This window comes from Hemiscyllium ocellatum, chromosome 11, assembly GCF_020745735.1.
Source record: "Hemiscyllium ocellatum isolate sHemOce1 chromosome 11, sHemOce1.pat.X.cur, whole genome shotgun sequence".
NCBI lineage: Eukaryota > Metazoa > Chordata > Chondrichthyes > Orectolobiformes > Hemiscylliidae > Hemiscyllium > Hemiscyllium ocellatum.
This window is the reverse complement of record NC_083411.1, coordinates 25,301,901-25,317,984: the sequence shown is the minus strand read 5'-3', so window position 1 is coordinate 25,317,984 and position 16,084 is coordinate 25,301,901. Positions and strand designations below refer to the sequence as shown.

The 16,084-nt window shown below is 41.1% G+C and overlaps 2 non-coding genes across 2 annotated transcripts; one reads left to right on the top strand and one right to left on the bottom strand.

The window, feature by feature from the left end:
• Positions 1-7,080: 7,080 nt before the first annotated feature.
• trnap-agg (transfer RNA proline (anticodon AGG)) lies at positions 7,081-7,152 on the bottom strand. Its single transcript has one exon. It is a non-coding gene; the product is annotated as a tRNA-Pro (tRNA).
• An 824-nt stretch (positions 7,153-7,976) lies between these two features.
• trnap-ugg (transfer RNA proline (anticodon UGG)) lies at positions 7,977-8,048 on the top strand. Its single transcript has one exon. It is a non-coding gene; the product is annotated as a tRNA-Pro (tRNA).
• Positions 8,049-16,084: the final 8,036 nt, after the last annotated feature.

The window sequence follows — 16,084 nt, the reverse complement described above, 5'->3', positions numbered from 1 at the left end:
GGATGTTGGAAAGAAAACCAATCAGTTAAACCTCAGTGATCTTATATGTGGTCTTTCCAGCAATAATTGATGATGAAAAATATTCTTTAACATGTGGCAATTCTTTTAAACAAGATAATATAATTAGCCAACCACTTAGCCAAGGGATTATATATCTTAAGGGACAATATTTAGCATCAAGTGTTGAGAACAGAATGCAGCGGTCTTCTGCAATCCCATGCACCTCCACAGATAGTATAAGAATTAAATCTACACCTTTGATATCATTTTGGACTGTGTCATTTTGCCAGCACTTGGACCATATCCCTCTAAACCCATCCTATTCATGTACCTATCTAGTTGTAATTGTACCAGCCACACACACCAATATTCCAATAGTGGCCTAACTAATGTCCCGTACAGCACAACATGACCTCCCAACTCCTGTACTCAATATTCTGACCAATAAAGGAAAGCATACCAAACACCTTCTTCATTATCCTATCCACCTACGACTCCACTTTCAAGGAGCTATGAACCTGCACTCCAAGGTCTCTTTGTTCAGCAATACTCCCTAGGACCTTACCATTAAGTGAATAAGTCCTGCTAAGATTTGCTTTCCCAAAATGCAGCATCTCGCATTTATCTGAATTAAACTCCATCTGCCACTTCTCAGCCCATTGGCCCATCTGGTCCAGGTCCTGTTGTAATCTTCACTGTCCACTACACCTCCAATTTTGGTGTCATCTGCAAACTGTACCTCTTATGCTCGCATCCAAATCATTTATGTAAATGACAAAATGTAGAGGACCCAGCTCCGATCCTTGTGGCATTCCACTGGTCACAGGCCTCTAGTCTGAAAAACAACCCTCCACCACACCCTCTGTCTTCTACCTTTGAGCCAGTTCTGTATCCAAATGGATAGTCCTTCCTGTATTCCATGAGATCTAAGCTTGCTAACCAATCTCCCATGGGGAACCTTGTCGCAATTCTGGTCTCCTTCCTATTGGAAAGATGTTGCTAAACTTGAAAGGGTTCAGAAAAGATTCACAAGGATGTTGCCAGCAGTGGAGGATTTGAGCTATAGGGAGAGGCTGAACTGGCTGGGGCTGTTTTCCCTGGAACGTCGGAAGCTGAGGGGTGACCTCATAGAGGTTTACAAAATTATGAGGGGCAGGGATAGGATAAATAGACCAAGTCTTTTGCCTGGAATCAGGAAGTCCAGAACTAGAGGGCATAGGAAGGGTTTGGAGGGATATGGGCCGGGTGCTGGCAGGTGGGACTAAATTGGGTTGGGATATCTGGTCGGCATGGACGGGTTGGACCGAAGGGTCTGTTTCCATGCTGTACTTCTCTATGAGTCTATGACACCACTCTCTGCATGAAAATGCAACGGTAAAGGCGGCATTTGGAATGCTTGCCTTCATTGGCCAGGGCATTGAATATAGGAGCTGGTACATCATGTTGAGGTGGTACAGAATGTTGGTGAGGATTATAGGAAGGTTATTATTAAGCTGGACAAGGTTCAGAAAACATTTTCCAGGATGTTGCTGGGAATGGAAGGTTTGAGTTATGAGGAGTGGCTGGATAGGATAGGACTTTTTTGACTGCAATGTAGGAGGCTGTGAGGTGACCTTATAGAGGTTTAAGGGAAGTGGGGAAAGGGACCTAAAGGGCAACTTTTTCACACAAAGGGTGGTGCTCTCTTGGGGTACCTCCCAACAGCCAAGGGTGCTGACTGTGCCTCCCACTTGCACTTTCCAAAATACTTACCCCTCTCTCACCCCAGATTGGTGGTAGCCCAGGATGAGTGATGAATCCCATTGTTGCCCCAACATAGAATCTCTACTGTGTGGAATCAGGCCATTCAGCCATTTGAGTCTGCACCAAGCCTCTGAACAGCATCCCACCCAGACGCACTCCCTGTTACACAGCATATCCCATGGCTAATCCACCCTAACCTGCACATCTTCTGACTGTGGAAGCACCTAGAGGAAACCCACGCAGACATGAGGAGAACGTGCAGACTCCACACAAACAGTTGCCCGAGGGCGCAGTGAGGCAGCAGTGCTAACCACTGAGTCATCATGCTGCCCTGCTCTGTGCATGTGGAGATCTTTCTGATTTTGAGTGGCCCGAGTGACTGACTGAGCATGCCCAGGCCTCTGAACTGGTATTGCAGCCTACTGTTGGTTCACTCTGCCAGGATCCCCCTGAGTAAAGGCTATACCCATTGACAGTCCTGACTGCCATCACCAGCTTCCTGCTTTGGTGTCTGTGCTAAACAGCAAAGCAAGACGGAAACAACATAATCCTGATATCTCTTGATAAGGGGGCAAAGCCATAAGATATAGTGAGTCATTGAGTCATAGAGTCCTACAGCACAGAAACAGATCCTTTGGCCCAAACTGGTCCATGCCCATCAAAATGTTCATTCATGCTGACCCCATTTTCCTGCATTTGGCTCATATCTTTCTAAACCTTTCCTATTCATATATTTGCCCAAATCCCTTTTAAATGTTGTTAATATAGGTGCAGAATTAGGTAATTCAGCCCACTGAATCTGAATTTAGCCAATTCGATCATATCTGATATGTTTCTCAACCCCATTCTCCTGCCTTCCCCCTGTCATCCTTGATCCCCTTACCAATCAAGAACCTATCTATCTTTGTCTTAAAGACACTCAAAGACTTGGCTTCCACAGCCTCTGCAGCAATGAGTTCCACAGAGTCACCATCCTCTGGCTGAAGAATTCTTCCTCATCTCAATTCATCCCTTCATTGCCTCAGGGCAATGCCTCAGGGTCCTAGTTTCTCTGACTGGTGGAAACATCTTCTCCAGTCCACTCTATCCAGACCTCGCGGAACGCTGTAAGTTTCAATCAGCTTCCCCTGCTTCCCCACACCCCTACCCCTAACCTCCATCCTTCTAAACTCCATCGGGTACAGTATCAGAGTCATCAACCGCTCCTCATGTGACAAGCCCTACATCCCTGGGATTCTTGGGCTATACCATCATGCATCTGCAGCTGGACAACAACCATCTTCCATGATAATCCTCAAGACATGAGTCCCGCAAGACTGCGTACTGAGCCCCTTATTATACTCCTTATACACTCACAACTCTGTGGCCAAATTCAGCTCTAACCCCATTTACAAATTTGCTGATGACACCACCATAGTGGGTTGGATCTCAAATAGAGACTGAGTACATAGAAAGAGATAGAGAGCTCAGTGGCACAGTATAAAGACAACATCTCTCCCTCAATGTCAGCAAATTGAAAGACTGGTCATCGACTTCAGGAAGGGGAGTGGAGAACATGCCCCTGTTAGTGTTGAGAGCGTAGTGCTGGAAAAGCACAGCAGGTCAGGCAGCATCTGAGAAGCAGGAGAATCAACATTTTGGGCAATAGCCCTTGTGGTGCTGGGGTGGAGATGGGCAAAGCCTTCAAATTTTGAGGAGTAAATATAACCAATAATCTGTCCTGATTGAAGTACTTATGTAAGGTATGATTTGGCTGGATAGCATGGAACACAATAATTTTCACTGTATCTTGATGCATGTGGCAATAATAAATTAGATCAAATCAAAATTTTAATTTATGCAGCACCTTTGACATACCAATACATTCAAAAAGACTTCACAAGAGTTTGATACACAATCGACACAGAGAAGGTGACATTATGTACAATAAGTCAAAGTCTTTTCAAAGTGCAAGATTTTAAGAAGGACCTTCCTTAAATGGGTAGCAAGAGGTAAAGGAATTTCACATCTTTGAGTTGAGAAGGTTGAAGGGAAAATGAAAACAATGAGCTATATTTTTGGCTCTGTTTTTCTAAAAAGATTTACAATCTGGTGAAAACACAGATCCCACTTGCAATCATGCAGCTCATTTCTTTTGTTTCAAATGGCTTGAGTCTGACCATTTTATGTAATTTCATTCTGATGAAACATCCTCTGAAGAAAAGTAAAAATAACAATTTTCAATCAAACTAATTATCCTCACTGGCAGTGAGTTCAGATATTGTGGAAATACTGAGGAATTGGATTGACCCATGATCTTTAATGAGATTACAACATTATATGGGACAGGTTTCTATTGCATGGAGAAAGCCTTTGGGTCTCCGCATCATTAAAAAGCAACCAAAAAGGGCTTGATTATCAGTCTGAGTTTATAATCTATCATTCTCATATTGATTATTAATGTTGCTCCTGTCAAAGTGACCAGAGCCCAATTTTGGCATTTGAAGCATGGTTCTTCATTACGTATATTGTTAGCTGGAAGTGAATTCGTCCTGAAAGATGCTGAGTATACAGAAATGAAGGGGAGTGATACTGCATAATGTTAAGGACATATTCATGACCTCTACATGCCATACTGCTGACTAGCTATAAACTCTTCAATTATTCAGATGTTCAGTATGCTTCCATAGAAATCACTCTTTTTTTAATATGATTTGGAGATGCTGGTGTTGGACTGGGGTGTACAAAGTTAAAAATCACACAACACCAGGTTATAGTCTAACAGGTTTAATTGGAAGCACTAGCTTTTGGAGCACTGTTCCTTCATCAGGTGGTTGTGGAGTACACAATTGCCCTCCCTATGGGTACCGAACTTAGCTCTCAGCCTCTGCTCAGCCACTTTTCATTGTTGCTTGTCCTGAAGTCCGCCTTGGAGGATGGTCACTCGAAGGTCTGGGGTCGAATGTCCTGGACCACTGAAGTGTTCCCCAACTGGGAGGGAACACTCCTGTCCGTTGATTGTTGTGTGGTGCTCATTCATCTTTTGCCGTAGCCTCTGCTTGGTTTCACCAATGTACCATGCCTCAGGCAGCCTTCCCTGCAGCGTATGAGATAGACAACATTGGCTGAGTCACATGCGTACCTGCTACGTACATGGTGGGAGGTGTCCCCATGTGTAATGGTGGTATCCATGTCCGCACTCTGACACGTCTTGCAGCGCCTACCGTGACAGGGTTGTATGGAGTTGTCCTGAAAGCTGGGCAGCTTGCTATGAACAATGATCTGTTTGAGGTTTGGTGGTTGATGAAAGGCAACCAGTGGAGGTGTGGGGAAGGTCTTGGTGAGGTGCTCATCCTCATTGATAATGTGTTGCAGGTCGCGAAGAATATGGCATAGTTTTTTGGCTCCTGGGAAGTATCTGGGAAGTCCAGTAGGCTGCTATTGTCACAGCCACGATGGAATCCCTGTGCAATTTCAGGGCAAGGCTTATTCAACATCTACTTTGGGAATGGCATGGTAAACCATTAATTATTGAATTACAAAGGCTAATAAAAGAGTTACAATGTGTATATATATTTATGGTGCAAAAATGCCCACATTTATCATAACTAAGAGACAAAATGAGCTAAACGGATAAGACAGAGAGTGTAAATCAAACCTACAGGAATAAGCCTAAGCCCTATTCACTATCTTGTAACCTACCTGCACCATCTAAAAATTCAAGGCGCGTGTTTCTGTTTAACTCAATGAACCATGGCTCTGCACTAATCTCTCAGTGGCTTGGACTCTACGGGGCGCTTGCATCACTGAAACCTGACAATATTCTGGATCAACAGAGAAAGATTACAGGATGTATGTGATTGGAATAGATAGAAAATCAGACTGGAGACCATCGAAAATGAATGTTTGTTGATGAAATGGCGACCAAATAATAGTTTAAAATAGGACTTTTTCAAATAGTGAAAACTTCTTACTCCTGCTGCAGACTTTGTTGTGTTCATTTTGGTTGCACTGGCACTTCACGAATGTTTAATTTTCTGTAAAGCCAATTGGAATATCCTGAGGTCATGAAAGACGCTAAATAATCATCTTCTTTTCTTTCCTAGTCAAACTCACCCAAAAGCATGGCAACATTTCATAACAGTATGGAGACTCAGACACCGTTCTGTCAAACAAGATTTTGTGACCTGGTATTTCAGACTGAGTGGATCTTCATTTTTAGTTTAAGGGATAATTATAGAATCATAGAATCTTACAGCACAGAAGGACATCATTTGGTCCGGTCTGTTGAACCTGCGTCAGCACTTTGAGACATGAAATTACAAAGAGATATTGATAGATTCAATGGCTGGACAAATGGGAGGTTTTCTAAAAACTTTGGAACCAAAGACAATAGAACAGGGAAAAAATGTCTGAAACTGAAAATCCAAATTGACTTGGGAACCTAAGTACATTGTTGATTGAAATGTCGTTAACAGGTACAGAAAATTATCAAAAAAGCTGGCAGAATACTGGCTCTTACTCCGAGAGGGATACAATTCAGCAGTACAAAGTCCTGGTTAGATCATAATGAGAGGGTCTTCAGCAGCACACTTTGGGAAGGATAAACATTTTCTAATGAATCTGTTTTGTCATCCCTGCAGGAAATGGGACTTGAACCTGGACCACAGCTAGGGGCACCCTTATTTTACTGCACCATAAAAGCCCACATTGAGATAGACAGGCCACTGACATGTGGTGGGTGTATGGGTGTGGCCATTGCTGTCAGGGAGTCTCTAGTTGGTTCAAAAGGCACAGGATAGGTGGTCCCCACACTGAAACCCATTGAGGCAGGCAACACCATCTCCCAAGCAGATGATTTTAAAATGCCACCAGAGGAGGGGAAGGAGCACTGACTTGGCCACTGAAGCACTGACCCAGTTGGGCTCACTGTTTTTCCCAACTGCTGGTCGCATGGCCTGGGGACTGGAAGGCCACAGTCACATCACTTCAGCTTTCTGTGCCATTTTGCCAGTTTCCGAGCCTGTCCTCAGAGGGCTACTAAAATCCCGCCCATGTGATCCCTCATCCATGGTACCATTCTAGAAAATCCCTCCTGTAACTTCTTTCTGGATGATCACTTTCTTCTTAAGGTGTGGTTACCAGAATTTGTCCACATCCCCTGAATGAATAAAGGAAGGGTCATAATATTTGAATTGTGGCCTAACCAAATAATTTTTTAAAAGTCTAGCATGCTATCCTTATGTTTACACTGAATAAAACTGAATCTATTTAAAGCTGTGATACTTAGTACAGTTTAGCAACAGGCTTTTTAATTCTTTCTTCAACTTACAAATTCCCTTGGGTTGAAATAAAATTGGGCTCGTCCGGGATTTGAACCCGGGACCTCTCGCACCCTAAGCGAGAATCATACCCCTAGACCAACGAGCCACTGCGATGGCAAAATTCTGCAGTTATGTCATTTTTAGTATTATCATGCAATCTTGATGTCATTGTGATTTATGTTTGTTTGGTTAACTGATTGTCATGCACATAACTTGCTGAGCGATTTGAAGAACTGGCTCTTACCCTCACAAGAAAATAAACTAACATCTCCAAACAGGAAAACGGAGTGCTTTCCTCCTCCAAAGAACTCTGAATGAAGCTGACCAAATGTGATCAATAAAAATTATTGCATTAAAGAATACCTAGCTATTTTCCCATATGTGCGGGTTAACTTAATTTTTTTTGAAACCCTGCATTTGGATTTGGATTTGACTCTTTTAATTTTCGTCAATTGCCTTGAATTGGTGGACGCTGCTAGGAATAGGCAGCAAGATTAATCATCATTGCATCAGCCCTCTATTCTCTGAAAACAAACTTTGATGATATCGCACAGCAGCTATGTTTTACCAGGAAAACCGATCGCTGCTGCAAGACTTGGTTATTGTCTTCTGTATAGAACCAACAGCGCCTCGTCATTAGGGGTCTCTGGGACTGAGAGAGCTGTGTAAGACACGCCCGTTTTTCCAAACAACTGTGAATGATCATTGGGAAGGGAGCTCATGGTTAAATATTTGCTACAGTGTGTTTTTAAAAAGTGCAGCATTGACACCCCCCTCCCCCCACCCAGAAATAACTGTCCGGTTTTGACAGTGAGGAAAACTGTTTCTTCATCATTGACCGCATTCATCCATTTCTCCTGAATATAAATTATCCTGTTAATATTTCAGTGTCACTAACTTTAGCAGTACTTGTGCTTATATTTAAAGGTTGGCTCGTTGGTCTAGGGGCATGATTCTCGGTTTGGGTCCGAGAGGTCCCGGGTTCAAATCCCGGACGAGCCCATTTTGTTTATTTTTAAACTAAATGTCCATTTTTTCATTTAAAGATTATTATTATTGTTTTATTAATCTGAAAAAGAAAAACGGTACACGCCTGGGATTTCAATCCAGGATTTCTGACACTCAAAGAGACAATCCTACTCTTCACTGATAATTCAGCAATCCTACTGCCAGCTCGACATCGGTTTTGCTCCGGGTTTGTCATCGTTTCATTTCATCATGAGTGACCCGGAATGTTAGCTTTCGTGCCGCTGCTGGGGCTCCTTTATTTTTGTAATGATTCTCTAATTTAATTCTATGATGATCTTCACCGTTCAATCCGATTTTAACACATTGTGATACGCAACAGTGTTCTAACGTTGCTGAGTAAATCGATAGGAAATTTGCACAAAGACTGACTACGCATTTTGCGACAGCGCCAGTCACATATATTTTTACAACTCCTTTGTTAATTAGCTTAATGTTCAATGCCGACTTAAGTTGCTACTCCATGCATTTTAATACCACTCAGTTGCCTTTTTTTTAAATGAAATGCACTTTATTTTTTCTCTCTCTGCATGTCTCAAGATGCACGTTTAAGACAACGCACGCTCTTTCAGAAGGATAAGTTGTTGGATGCACTCAGAAACCCAGGCAGCATGTGCTGATTTTGTTCGAGGTGACAATCTTTGAACAGACCCGGTATCTGTCAAATTTTTAGCGTGAGATTTTCCCCCTACGTAGAACAGGGACTTTACTCCACATTGCGGTTAATCCACTTATTAATGAGACAATAAAGACAGTGAGGAAGGAAAATAAGGAAATTAAGGCTCACTAACTTTGCTTCATAGCATCTGTACTCACATTTTAGTTTATTTTCCCAAACTCAATATAATGCTGAATAACATCTATAGGGGTGTTTACACCACTGTAACCCTGGCGCCCGAATTACGGGTGTATGCAATTCAAAGTTAAAGCGAAAGCTTTGACCTATTCTGCAATATAAAGTGTACCGAATTGGCAAATTACATCAAAGGTGGGATAACTCCCTGGAAGAGAAATTCAGGCCATGATATCTGAGTTACATTTCTAGTTTTGCAAGAATATGCAGTGATTTTGTCGTTGCATTTTAAAAAAGTGAGCTTGGGGGATCTGAGTTTATCATTAAAAAAAGGCTGACATTTCAAGTGCGTGGTCCGTCATCAAAATAATATCCACTGTTCATTCTCATCAACTCACACAATATCTGTCTCACAACTCAATCTCCTATGTCAGAAGCAACACAGTAGTTGCCTCAGTAACATAAAAAGACCTGGAAACACCTAACAGCAATTCTAACACCGTGTCTTTAACGTAGGAAAATAAATCCAAGGTACATTACAGGAAGGCAATTAGATGTAAATTGACACCAATCCTATGGAGAACAAGTTGGAAATGATCCCTACAATGTGATTAATGACGGTTATTACAGGATACGTCAAAGGAGAGAGAGAGAGAGATGGAGAAACAGAGAGGAAATCTTGATTAAGAGCACTTCAGCTGAAAGCACAGCTATCAACAATAAAGCAACAGAAGTATGAGATAATCAAGATGAGATTTGGAGAGTTAGAGGATTTTGCAGAAATAGGGAGGGATGAGACTATAAGGAGCATTGAATATGGATTGAACCAGTGTAGGTGAGTGACCACAGAAGTGCTGGATCAGAGGAACTTGAGTTATGAGCAGCAGTTTTGAAGTTTGTCGATGGAATACAACCAAAATGGTACATGAAGGTAACAAAAAAAACATGACTAAGAGTTTCACCAGTAGATGTGCTTAGGTAGGACACAAACATTGTGTTACATTGTAAAATCTCTCTATAACACCTAAAAACATTGTAGTACAGAGGTGGGAGTAGATGATTTTTGTGACAGGGTATACATTCAGAAGCTCAGCTCAAGGTCAAATATGAAAACAAGGACAAAGCTCTAAATTCTGGTCCTACTCTTTAATTTGAAGTAATTTGCTGAATGTAATTCTTTTTTTCCTTTTTACATACCATCATTTCTCTTCTCACCTTCAAAACTAATTTCAATTGTGCTTTTATTCACTTAATCTCACTATTCTGTTGTTTTCTTGCCATCTGCCTAATTTCCACTAGCTTTCTTCTGCATTTTAAAATGTTGTAAGAAATCTCTATATAAGAAACGTAACATAAATGAATGTTTTTGCATATCAATGAGGTCACCAATCAGTCACTTCATTTCAGTGTTAAAAGCCCAAGATTTTACAATCTCTCATAGAATCAGTCTTCTGACACCAACAATTAGTTCCAAAATAACCAAACTTGACGATTTGATTGGCCAAAACTATGCACATTATTTTAGATATAATCTGACCAAAATACTGCCCAATTTAACCAAATCAGCCCATGCATGTGGTCGTTTATACAGATTTCCTTATCAATATCAAAACATGCAAAAGTGCCTCTTTCTGCTACTGCAAATCTTTCCAGATATCCTACTCTGTGCATTGTTCATTCTTCCACGTTAACAAAAGTATGTTATGTGTTTCCTATCCCTCTGCATTACTGTTGAGGCAGGGTCTTCACTTTTGTTTTCTGGAATTCTTGGGCAAATTATTCCAATTTTTAACAGACTCCTCTTCAAAGTCTGCCTATCTCATTGACTACCAATCCTAACATATTTCCCCTTCATCTTGAAGCTGCAGAAATTATTGTTGCTCAATTTCTCCTTTTGCATCCTGTCAGACATTCCAATGAATTATTAAGAATTTAATGATTATTACGTATCTTTGCTCGCATTCAAACCTCAAAGGTATTTTCAGATGATACAGTTTCTGATGTTTTGATGCTTTGACAGTGTACTAAGTCTAGAGGGCACTGCATTTCTTAGTTAAGCAAATGCAATGTGAATCCCTGAAAATAAGAAAGGGAATTTTAAAATGGCAGTTCAATGTCTATACAGTCATAGAGTCACACAACAAAGAAACAGACTTGTCCGTCCAACCAGACCATGCTGAACATAATCCCAAACTAATCTTGTCCCACCAACCTGCTCCTGGTCCATATCCCTCAAGACCTTTAATATCCATGTACTTATCCAAAAATCTTTTAAACATTATAATTGTATCCACATCCACCACTTCCTCAAGATGGTCAGTTCACATGTGAACCATCCTGTGTGTAAAAAACTTGTCCCTCATGTCTTTCTTAAACCGTGCAGAAAATAAAAGTGCCGATCTTGAGATCCGAAAAATTGCTTCCAGAAATAAATTGCACCCTTTCGAATTGAGATTACTGTTCTGATCAACCCATTTTCCCTTCCTGTACCACAAACAGAATTTGGGATTGAACAGGATGTTAGTTAATGTACTGACCTCCAAAAACCCAAGGCTTTTTGTCTGGAAGAATTAACATTACATGAAGTCTAAAATACGCCCAGCCAGTGGCCTAGCAAAACCTATTAGCTGCCTAAAGGTCAAAAGGTCAGATAAAAGCCAGATGCAGTAAAAGCGAGATTCACACTGATACTGCAGTGACACGTGGCCTATCAAGAGTTTTGTTGAACCAAACATTCCATCAGATTTACTGCAGAGTGAGAATATAAAAAATGCAGCACTTGTAGGCTTAGAAATTACTGAATGTCAGCAGGAGTGAGTGTACCTGTTGTATTTGCTGCAGCTGAAATATTTTGCATCAGAATTAACAATGGAAAAGGATATGGAAGATATAGACTGTAGGGAAATAGATGGTGACATCTTGCAAAATGTCCATATTACAGAGAAGGAAGTGCTGGATGTCTTGAAATGCATTAAAGTGGATAAATCCCCAGGACATGACCAACTGTACCCTAGAACTCTGTGGGAAGCTAGGGAAGTGATTGCTGGGCCTCTTGCTGAGATATTTATATCATCGATAGCCACAGGTGAGGTGTCGAAAGACTGGAGGTTGGCTAACGTGGTGCCACTGTTTAAGAAGGGTGGTAAGGACAAGCTAGGGAACTATAAACCAGTGAACCTGATGTCGGTGGTGGGCAGGTTGTTGGAGGGAATCCTGTACATGTATTTGGAAAGGCAAGGACAGATTAGGGATAGTCAACATGGCTTTGTGCATAGGAAATCATGTCTCACAAACTTGATTGAGATGTTTGAGGAAGTAACAAAGCGGATTGATGAGGGCAGAGGGGTAAACGTGATCTATGTGGACTTCAGTAAGGCGTTCGACAAGGTTCCCCATGGGAGGCTGATTAACAAGGTTAGATTTGACGGAATACAGGGAGAACTAGCCATTTGGATACAGAACTGGCTTAAAGGTAGAAGACAGAGGATGGTGGTGGAGGTTGTTTTTCAGACTAGAGGCCTGTGACCAGTGGAGTGCCACAAGGAACGGTGCTGGACTACTTTTTGTCATTTACATAAATGATTTGAATGCGAGCATAAGAGGTACAGTTAGTAAGTTTGCAGATACAACAAAATTGGAGGTGTAGTGGACAGCGAAGAGGGTTACCTCAGATTACAATGGGATTTTGACCAAATGGGTCATTGGGCTGAGAAGTGGCAGATGGAGTTTAATTCAGATAAATGTGAGGTGCTGCATTTTGGGAAAGCAATTCTTAGCAGGACTTATACACTTAATGGTAAGGTCCTAGGGAGTTCTGCTAAACAAAGAGACCTTGGAGTGCAGGTTCATAGCACCTAGAAAGTGGAGTCGAAAGTAGATAGGATAGTGAAGAAGGCATTTGGTATGCTTTCCTTTATTGATCAGAATATTGAGTACAGGAGTTGGGAGGTCATGTTGCAGCTGTACAGGACATTGGTTAGGCCACTGTTGGAATATTGCATGCAATTCCGGTCTCCTTCCTATTGGAAAGATGGTGTGAAACTTGAAAGGATTCAGAAGAGATTTACAAGGTTGTTGCCAGGGTTAGAGCATTTGAGCTATAGGGAGAGGCTGAACAGGCTGGGGCTGTTTTCCTGGAGTGTTGGAGGCTGAGGGGTGACCTTATAGAGGTTTGCAAAATTATGAGGGGCATGGATAGGGTAAATAGGCAAAGTCTTTTCCCTGGGGTCGGGGAGTCCAGAATAGAGGGCATAGGTTTAGGGTGAGAGGGGAAAGATATAAAAGAGACCTACGGGGCAATTTTTTCACACACAGGGTGGTACATGTATGGAATGAGCTGCCAGAGGAAGTGGTGGAAGCTAGTAGAATTGCAACATTTAAGAGGTATTTGGATGGTTAAATGAATAGGAAGGGTTTGGAGGGATATGGTCCGGGTGCTGGCAGGTGGGACTAGATTGGGTTGGGATATCTGGTCGACATGGACGGTTTGGACTGAAGGGTCTGTTTCCATGCTGTACATCTCTATGACTCTATGACTCTATTACCTGAAGCATCACATTCTTGCTATATTGATCTTAACTCCTTTCCATAAAACTAGGACACATGACACTTTCTACTTTTGTTGGCTTTTTTGATTACTGGAGCATATTATTTCTAACCAAATAGAATTGCATGCCTTAAATATGAAGACAAAAGTAGATTTCATTGAGAATATAACCTCAAAAAGTCATATGAAATATACGATTTAGGAACAAGAGCGGGCCACTTGGTTTCTCCCTCTGCCATTCAGTAAGATCATGATTACTCTACATTCCCATCTACTTTCAAAGACCTTTCACAACACCTTTTGCTTATCAGGTATTATCTACGTTTTTGTTTTCACATTTTCAGGAAGAAAGTTCTAAAAATTTTCAATGCTCTTGAGAGAGAAAAAAATCCCTTTCTCTTCTCAAACAGGTGACTCTGAATTTTGAAACTGTGACCCCTAGTTCTAGATTCTCACAGAAAACAAAAACATCCATTCCACACGCACCCTGCCCAAACTTCAGGATCTTTTATCAAGTTGCCTCTTACAATTCTAATCTCTGGTGGATACAAACCTAGACTGGGAAAATTATTCCCATAAAACAACTCAGCCATTTCAGATATTAGTCTAGTGGACCTCTGAACTGTTCAAAGCATTTACATCCTTCTGCAAATAAGGAAGTCAATGCTGTACACAGTACATCAGATCTGGTCTCACCAAGGCTTTGTATGACTGAAGCATAACCTCTACCTTTATATTCAATTACCTTCACAATAAACATAATATTCTACTAACTTTCCTAATTACTTGCTACATCTGAGTAAAAGCCCTTTGCAAAGGCATCCAGATACCTCTGCAATTCCTAACCATTTATATAATATGCTTCAAACCTGCCAAAACGAACAATATCACATTTTGCCACAATGTTCCATTTTCCAGATTTTTGCCCATTCATTTGGCCTATCTCTATCCCTTTGTAGCTGCTTATGCCCCGTTCAGAACTCACTATTGTACCAACTATTGTGTCATCAGCAAATTTAGAAACCATACCATTGGTGCTTTTGTCCAATGGATTTATATGAATTGTAAATGTGAGATCCCAGCACTGACCCTGTGGCACACCACTTGTTACATCTTGCCAGCCAGAGAATAACCCATCCATGCCTCCTCTCTGTTTCCTGTTGACCAATCTTCTTCCATGCCAAAATGTTACCCCTCTGATTTTCCACAATAAACTCAAGTCATATTAATTTGTTAATGGTAACTGCTCCCCAAAAATTGGAGCTCAGGTCTTGGCTTCATTAAAGCCATGGCCTAAACCTGGAGAAAAGAGCTGAATGTGAGGTGAATTGAGATAGACTGCCATTGACTCAAGGTACAAGTGAGACATCACGATTCTCTGGTGAAAAGTCATTAGGAATCAGAGGGAAGAATCTCCACTGGTTAGAGATATACCAATCACAAAGCAAAATGGAAAGGGTTATTGGAGGCCAATCATCTCATCACTGTAAGAATTCCTCATGGTACAGACCTAGGCCCAACCACCATCAGACTTTTCATCAGTGATTTTCCTTCCATCATAAGGTCAGAAGTGAAATGTTTGCTGATGATTGCACAATGTGCAGGATCATTTGTATCTGCTTGATACTAGTCTCCAAGTGCACATGCTGAATAATATTCAAGATAGGACTGTCAATGTCAAACAGTATTCAGAGCACACAACTGTCAGGCAATGACCATCTTCATAAAGAGAACCTAACTACTACTTCTTAACATCCAATGACACTACCAATAACTACAATCAACATCCTAAGTTTACCATTGGCCAGAAAGTGATATGGACCAGTCATATAAATATTGTGGCCACAAGTAAAGTCAGAGACTTGGAATTCTGAGAGAAGTAATGCCTGAGTCCACAAAGCATGTCCATCATATATGTGTTATAAGTCAGGAGTATGACTGAGTATTCCCCATTGGACTAGATGTGAGTGGCTCATACTTAATAAGTACATCAACATCAAGGACAAGACACCCCACTTATCCTTGCCATTCATCAAAATGAACATTTATTTTGTCCAATATAAGTGAACAGTGGCAGCAGTGTGTAACATCTGCAAGATGCACTGCAGCAATTCAGCAAGGTTCATTGTCAGCACCTTCCAAATCCGTGATGTCTGCCATCCAGAACAACAAGGGTACCAGACACATAGGAACTCCACCACTTCAGAGATCTCCACTAAGCCACTCACCAACTTAACTTGAAACTATATCAGTGATCCTTCACTACTGTTGGCTCAAATTCCTGACATTCACTGATTAACCACATTGTGGGTGTACCTGCATGAGAGGGACCATAAAAATTCAAGAAGATGGATCTTGAGCACTTTATGACAATTAGAGATTGGCAATAAATGCTAGTCTTTCCATTACACACACATCTCAAAAATGCCTTAAAGTACCAAAAATAATCTCAATCCACAATTAATTCTATGCTCACAGAAACAAATTAATTCACTTTCGTTTTTCTTTGTTGAGAGGAAGGCAGATGAGCTGCACAGTAAATTACATGAGTGTTGATTGATTTAACTACAGTATTTGCATTTTTTAATCATCTCATTTTGGGATAAAGGTAAACCAATATTATCGAAACAAATTCCAAATAAATTCTGATGAATATTCTACAACTGCATTTAA